This window comes from Octopus sinensis, linkage group LG4, assembly GCF_006345805.1.
Source record: "Octopus sinensis linkage group LG4, ASM634580v1, whole genome shotgun sequence".
NCBI classification, from domain to species: Eukaryota; Metazoa; Mollusca; class Cephalopoda; order Octopoda; family Octopodidae; genus Octopus; species Octopus sinensis.
This window is the reverse complement of record NC_043000.1, coordinates 26,332,453-26,339,952: the sequence shown is the minus strand read 5'-3', so window position 1 is coordinate 26,339,952 and position 7,500 is coordinate 26,332,453. Positions and strand designations below refer to the sequence as shown.

Here is a 7,500-nt window from a genome sequence, read left to right as displayed (position 1 = left end):
ACGATCAAAGGAACATCTTGCTCGTGAAATTAACGCGCAAGTTAACGCTGTTCTCAGGGAAATTCAGCCTGACACAGGGCTGGCCCTTTGAAATACAGGTACTACTTATTTTTGCCAGCTGAGTGGACTGGAGCAACGTGAAATAGATTGTCTTGCTCAAGGACACTACGCGTCAGCGGGAATTGAACTCACGACCTTAAGATCGTGAACTGAATGCCGTAACCACTAAGCCACACGCCTTTCCATTTGTGTCTTTCATTGTTCGAAAGAATAGTTCATGTTCCATGTATTTGTGCTTCATATTTCTTTGTTGTACACGTTTCATGACGTCCTGTGCCCACATATGCTTATATATATATATATATATATATATATACGTATAGATGTATGTACATATACGTATGTATATATGCGTATAAATATATATATATTATTTATATTATATATATGTGTGTATGTATGTACGTATGTGTGTATGTATATGTGAGTGTGTGTGCTTTATTAAACCATATAACTAAGTATTAATTTGTAATGCATTCTATTTATGTAATGAGTTCATGAGTTCATAACTTGGCATTTTCCAATTTTATATTTTGGTTTATTTTTATTTCAGGTTTTCCGAAAATTCTTCGTGGGTTTACTATTGAAAGAAACCTCTGCTGTTTGATCCTGGACGACGGACGTATATGTGGAAGAGACACTTAATGAATTAACCAAGTTTTTTTTTATTGTTGTACAGTAAAGTATAACGATGATGACTGTAAGTACTGCTGTGCTCCATGTGTAATACTAAGCGGTACCATGGTCATACATTTGTACGAATTTTTGTCAGGAGTTGTAGAGTCTGAGATCAATCTCGCCTCACTGCACCGTTATGGATTGATGTAGCCCGTTGCTATACAGAACATTTCAATGCTGCACGTTAGTATGGATTGTTATAACCAACTGCTGCATTAGGTAGAAACAGTCTGACCTTCACTGTATGGGCAGTTGTTGACTTCGATTAATTCCTGTTCGGCCCGGTATAGACTGTTGAAATCGATACAATTTTATCTACCCCGTTAAAATTGGCCGCTGTAACAGATCGATACTGTCTCAACGAAAATAACTAGGTGCGCAACAAAAACATAACTTCATATTCGGAAATCAGAAATAGCTGCATTTACAGGAAAATCAGCCAATCTCACAAAAGTAGTTGCAAACACGTGGTAAAAATAGTAACGTAACACAATACAAGACAGTTATACGCACGACATCAGAATCAGTTAAATATCCGACAATAAACTTCCATACTCAACAAAAGCTGCAACCACACACTCACACGGGCACAGAAGCACATAAGCACGCACACACGCACACACACACACACAACACACACAAAGCCACCACCAACAACAACAACAAAAGTAGTTACATGCAGGATAAAAAAAAACGATCGCTTTATGCAAGATGATAAAATAGATTCATGGCAGTATCGATAGAAATGAAAGCGTTTAGGGATAATAATGAAAAGCAAAAACTACATGTACGGGTTTATGGTAAATAGAAGTAGTAACAGAAACCAGATTTGTTAAGGTCAGTCCGGTTTATTTGTTTAAAAGATTAATTATAATTGAAAGTATTGTACGTCAGTGATTTTAGGTCCCAGCAATGGGTATAGTTCTTGATTTTTTTATATACAGAAATATTTCAATAATTAAAACAGAACTGAGTTTGAATTCCGTTAGATGAAAAATAATTATTATTTTAATTATTATCGGAGTAATTACACATGAAAGTCATTAGTCCAGCAGTGGGTATAGCTCTTGATTACTTTATACAGAAATATTTCAGCAATAACTATTGAACTGAGTTTATATTCTTTTAGAATAGTTATTTTTCTTAGTCTTTAATCTATTGTCTATCGTTAATGTTTAACATGGTCTTCATCCTTATCGTACATCAGTTTCAAAAAAACATTGGAATAAAGGCTTAGTAAAGACCTATAAATTCTTCCCAAAACTTGAGCCTTCCTTCAGTGTAAGTTGAACATCTCTTATGTAGACACCCATAAAATACTGCTTAATTATAGAAACAATTATTTGCACGATCGAATAATATCTTTGGAATAGTCTTTAAATAATGATCGCTTCCTATATTACACGCAGCAACGTTTGGTGAGAGCAAAAATATAATTCCTTCAACAAGAACAGTTCATACAGACAAACGATACCGAAGAAATTTCTCCTTTATGATTCGATTGTTCGCAACAACAGACGGACCAAATGTGTGTGCATACCAAGAACACGAACGGCTGACAATAGAAAAGAACAACTGGATCTGCGCACGACAACGGTAAGCTATTTTGACGGGTTTCGTGACAGACGAGCATGAAATATGTATTTGTTCGTTGTCGACGAAACCTGCCTGAAATAGCCAACCAAGACACGATTAAAAACAAACCAAGAGACCGAATCTAAGAGCAGCCTAAGATCACCAAACGATGCCAACCAACGTTCAACTATTATCATCTTTTGGAATAAAAAGAAAAGAATTAAAAATTTAAATTTAGAAGTATTCAAATTTTAGTTTGATTTCTCACCACGTACAAATGAAACGTTAAAAATCATTATCATTTTTTACGTGGTGAGCGCCATAATACAAACGGCAACCTGAGTCGTTTCACAGTTTCTCTCTTCGATTGAAGAATTATTTCATTTATGTTCTTATTACTATTGAAGAAAATCATGAACATCACAATTTCCCAATTTTCTTTTCCTTTGTATCTAAGCAAAATAAACCAAAACCTAACGCCAGTGTGTGTTAGTACAGCATGAGGTAAGCCCCTTGCAATTCGAGTCAGTCGCGCGTTTTTGATTCTTTGTTTTTTTTAAAAAGCCATTTTTTTGTTTTACACGGTGTGTGGTTTTTTGCATGAGGGCCACAAGGGGAATATCAAGCATGTGACAAAATGTCTTGGTACTACGTTACTTCTGAGTTCAATTTCAACCATGATTCACATTACCTTTCATCCCTTCAGGGTCAATAAAATAAGTACCAGTTGAGCACTGGGGTCGATTTAATTCACTTATCTCCTCCCCTAAAACTGCTGGACTTGTGCCAAAATTTGAAACCATTATTATTATTGTGAAGAAAGCGGTGAACAGGTGTTAGCGTGTCGAAAAAATTCCTGTTGGCCTTTCTTCCAGTCCTTTATATTCTGGCCGCAAATTCTACCGAAGTCGACTTTGCCTTTCATCCTTCTGGGGTCCTTAAAACAGAGTACCAGTTTAGTTCTGGGGTAAAATGAATCGACTAACCTCTCCCACTAAAATTCATGATTTTGTTCTAAAACTTGAATCAATTATTATTCTGAAAAACTGTACATTGGCAGAATCGTTAGTGCATCGAATAAAATTCTTCCCATTATCAGATTCTATAAAATACAGTTTCAATCAAGTACTGGGTGGTTGTAATCAAGTTATACCTTATCCACAAAGCCGTTGGCCGAAATTACGAACAATTTAGGGTGGTGGTTGGACAGAATGGTCAGAGTGGCGGGAAAATGCTCAGGCTTCGGTCAGCCTGAGGCTATAGTAGAAAACACTTACCCAAGATGCCACGTAATGGAACTGAACCCGGAACCATGTGGTTGGGATGCAAGCTTCTTACCACACAGCCAGTCCTGCGCCTATTATATAAAAAAACACAGAAAGCTAAGTTTATATACATAACATGCGAAATCGCTCGGCCAGGAGGTCAAACTGTTGCGTTCACGATCGTCAGATTGTGGGTTCGATTTCCGAACGGAGCAGTGCGTTGTGTTCTTGAGCAAAACACTTCATTTCATGTTGCCCCAGTCCACTCAGCTGTAAATGGGCTCCCCTGCGACAGAATAGCCTTCCGATCAGGAGGTGGGGTTGTTGCCCTGCTTTCCTAGAGAGAGGGGTGGCATTATCCGAAAGCTACAGCAATGCGAAGCGCATTGTGACCGGCAATGTATAACAACATCTGATCGTCTGGTCGTCGATTACGTGATCACGTGATATGTGTAATACATTTGAGTGCCAGACTGAATGCATTGTAGAATTTAAACATGTTTTTTGATGTGATTTTAAATCTAGCCAGCGTCCACTTCGCTTTTTCTACATCCAGGGAGAGGGCTAAAATAAAAACCAGTCTTCACTCAGTGGCCTGTCAGGATAAATTTGTTTAGCATTTATTTAAACAGTATCAAGGCGAGTTTTAGCCCCAAGAAGTCTCAATAGAACGGATATAAAAAAGGTGTTCCAACCGTGATAATATTCTTATTTTTAGATATTTTTAGTATTGTGATATCTATGTTCATCGTTCTTTCTTAAATTGTAGGCTATGATATCAGGGGATTTGGTTAGCGTTTCTAGCGGGTTGAGTGACTGCGTATAGGCTCCGTCTTTGACTTGAAATTAGTATAAACGGTAGAACACCGCTCTAAAAGCTTTACAAAATCCGTCCGTCCGTCTGTGTGTGTGTGTGTGTGTGTGTGTGTGTGTGTGTGTGTGTTCAAATATTTTGCCTAATAAAAAAAATGAATTACTGCATCAAGAATGACTGTCTAGATAACTGAGATTGTGGAACACTAAACTACGGGTTTGAGAGTAGCAGAATAGAGGAATATCAGTGTAGATTGTAAAGCAATCGAGAATTACGGAATAGTGGTATTGAAAACTGAGATTATACAGTACTAAATTATAGATCGAGAATAGCAGAATTACGGTATAGATGTGAGATTATAGAATACTATTCTAAGGATCAGGAGTAACGGAATAGTGATGTAAAGAGGAGAGAGATTGTAGAATACTAAACTATGTATGTAGAATAACAGAATGTGGAAAACGGAAAGTGCTGAGTATTAGACTCTGTGGAATAGCAGAATAGCAGTGTGGATAACTAAAATTACAAAGCAGTGCATTATGTCAGGGGAATAGCGGTAGAAATACTGAAATTGTACTTTTTGATTTCTAAGTTTAAATCTGTTCGGAATCAGTTTGGCTTTCATTTTCTTATGATCGATAAATAAATATATTTCAACTATTTTCAGTCAAACATGCAGTAAAAAAATTGATCTTGAGTCTGTATAAAAGAATTTATAGCTATCAAAAGTCAATCAACTTCCAGCGCGATCAATCTACATTCGTTTGGAACCGTTTCAGTTTTAGTTAAATCGTTATTAATGCGATGAGCAAAGACTAGAATATCGCAATTTTTCCATTACCTTGCAAACTGTGAACTTCATGCTTTATTCCTATGAAGAAAACAATTATTTTCTTTGTGGGTGGGGTGTTATTGAAATAAGATGTCCTCGGCGATCTTAAAAGAAAATGAGAGACAAACGAAAGAGAAACGAGAGGGAGAAAGTGAGAGAGTGCAGCAACATATTTATGATAGTGGGCGACGGATTCTGACACAGAGCAGCAACTACGGCGTTTCCATAATCTGATGGATTAGTTTAAAGTAACAAAAAAATAATAATAAATATATAAAATAAAATAAACCTGGTCCGTCAATCAAATTGATTGGAATGTGTGAAAAATGGAGCGTGAGATTTATTAACAGAGGGAATTAGAGGATTCTTTTATTATTTGAAGTAAAATTTTGATGAAAGTTGGACGTTTGTTATTTTTATCTGTTGTTCACTGAATAGAGAAGAAAAAGATTCAAGAGATTTTAGTGGTTGTTTCGACAGTCAGCAAATTGCAAATGTGTTGTAATTATTGTTGCTTGTTTTGGTAATATGTTTAAGTCAGAACAGAAATTGACGCTTAAGTGAACGAGAGAGATGAGCGGAGAGAAGGGTTTAGATTAGAATTTAAATTTAAAAGCAAAGACCTGATGTGGTGTTTAGAAGAGAGATATTCGGTGACACGGGAAGGAAAAATTATTATTTCACACAGATTGTAGAAAATAATAAAACAACTAAGTGGTTAAACTGGATGATTTAAGTAAATGGAAGAGAGTAAATGAACCATTTTAACTTACTATCCGATGTAGTCTTTGTTAGTCTTGAGATCCTTGGTTCTTCAAATCACAACGAAGGGTTCCTTTCAAACTGTCCATATGCTCTCATTTCAAGAAGGTCTTCTTTTTCCTTCTCCTCAGCTCTTTGGTTAAACTCTTCCTAGCCCATCATTTCATCTGCATTTACACCCATATCTTTCACAGCATATTGCAGCAGGTCTTCATCACTATTTATCAAATACTCGGCAAGCGTTCTCCTTTCCCTCCTTATATAATGGTCTCTACTAATTATTCCTCTGCCACCATTCTTTCTTTTCATACACAGTCTGTTTACGTTTGCCTTAGGGTGTAGCGCCTCATGCAGTGTCATGAACTTTCTCTTCCTATCCAATGTTGATATTTCCTCCTTAGTCCATTTGAGGATGAACGCACTATATCTTACCACTGCAACTGCCCAGATATTCATTGCAGTAATCACATTTTTGGCATTCAGGTTTAATTTCAACACGATCTTCACCCCTTTTTGATACAACTCGCTAGTCTCATTTTTATCACGTGCTTCAACTGCATTACCAACCGCAGCTCTGTGTGTCTTAGGTATATGCTGTGGTTTGTTGTAGTTTTCTAATTTACACTGTATTGAAAGTGTTTTACGTAGGATGTGTGCGGTGCCTAGAAGTGCTATTTTCTGCATGCTATTTATACTTGTTAGTCCTGGTGTTTTGATATGTATTTGTCTGAATATTTTTTTATCATACCTAATGTGCCTACTATGATAGGAATTGTTTCTGTTTTTAGATTCCACATTCGAGTTACCTCTATTTCCAGATCTTTGTATTTCGAAAGATTCCCCACTTCTTTTAGAGAAACATTGTCATCTGTTGGTATTGATACATCAATTAGAAAACCTTTTTTTTTTCTTGGTGATCTCTGATAACTATATCCGGCATACTGGCCTTAATTTCTCTTTCTGTGTGTATTGGCATATTCCAGAGTATGGTTGCTTTCTCATTTTCTGTGACCTTTTCTGGCGTGTGCCTATACCGTCTTTTTCTGTTGTTATTCGATATTGCTGACACAGCTTCCAATGTATATAGGTACCAATTATTATTATTATTGAGTAAGAGAGCAGCGCGAGCCCTCAGAGTGACACTGGCTTATAAATATACAAAGTGCAATATCCATATCATGACTACCCGTCTGATAAGGGTACACCAGACACATATATCACAACGATATGCGCACGACATGGTGTCCTCATATCAAGATAAACAGTGCATGACCTTGCAAGAGAAGCCCAGTTACAATTTTCTTCTAGTTGAGTATCCAGTTACGCACTGGGGTCGATATAATCGACTTAATCCGTTTGTCTGACCTTGTTTGTCCCCTCTGTGTTTAGCGCCTTGTGGGTAGTAAAGAAATAGGTATTTTATCCGTCTTTACGTTTTGAGTTCAAAGTCCGCTGAAGTCGACTTTGCTTTTTTCATTCTTTCGGGGTCGATAAATTAAATACTAGTGAAACAC

At 36.8% G+C, this 7,500-nt stretch overlaps 1 long non-coding RNA gene across 3 annotated transcripts in view; it reads left to right on the top strand.

The window, feature by feature from the left end:
• LOC118762907 overlaps positions 1 to 7,500 on the top strand; it is a 300,764-nt gene that overhangs the window by 291,547 nt on the left and 1,717 nt on the right. For 2 of the 3 annotated variants that reach the window (XR_004998658.1, XR_004998659.1), the window contains exon 4: positions 614 to 2,841. This is a non-coding gene — a long non-coding RNA (uncharacterized LOC118762907). Of the gene's footprint in view, positions 1 to 613; positions 4,510 to 7,500 lie in introns of those variants that run through there. The other variant, XR_004998657.1, reaches the window with a different exon arrangement.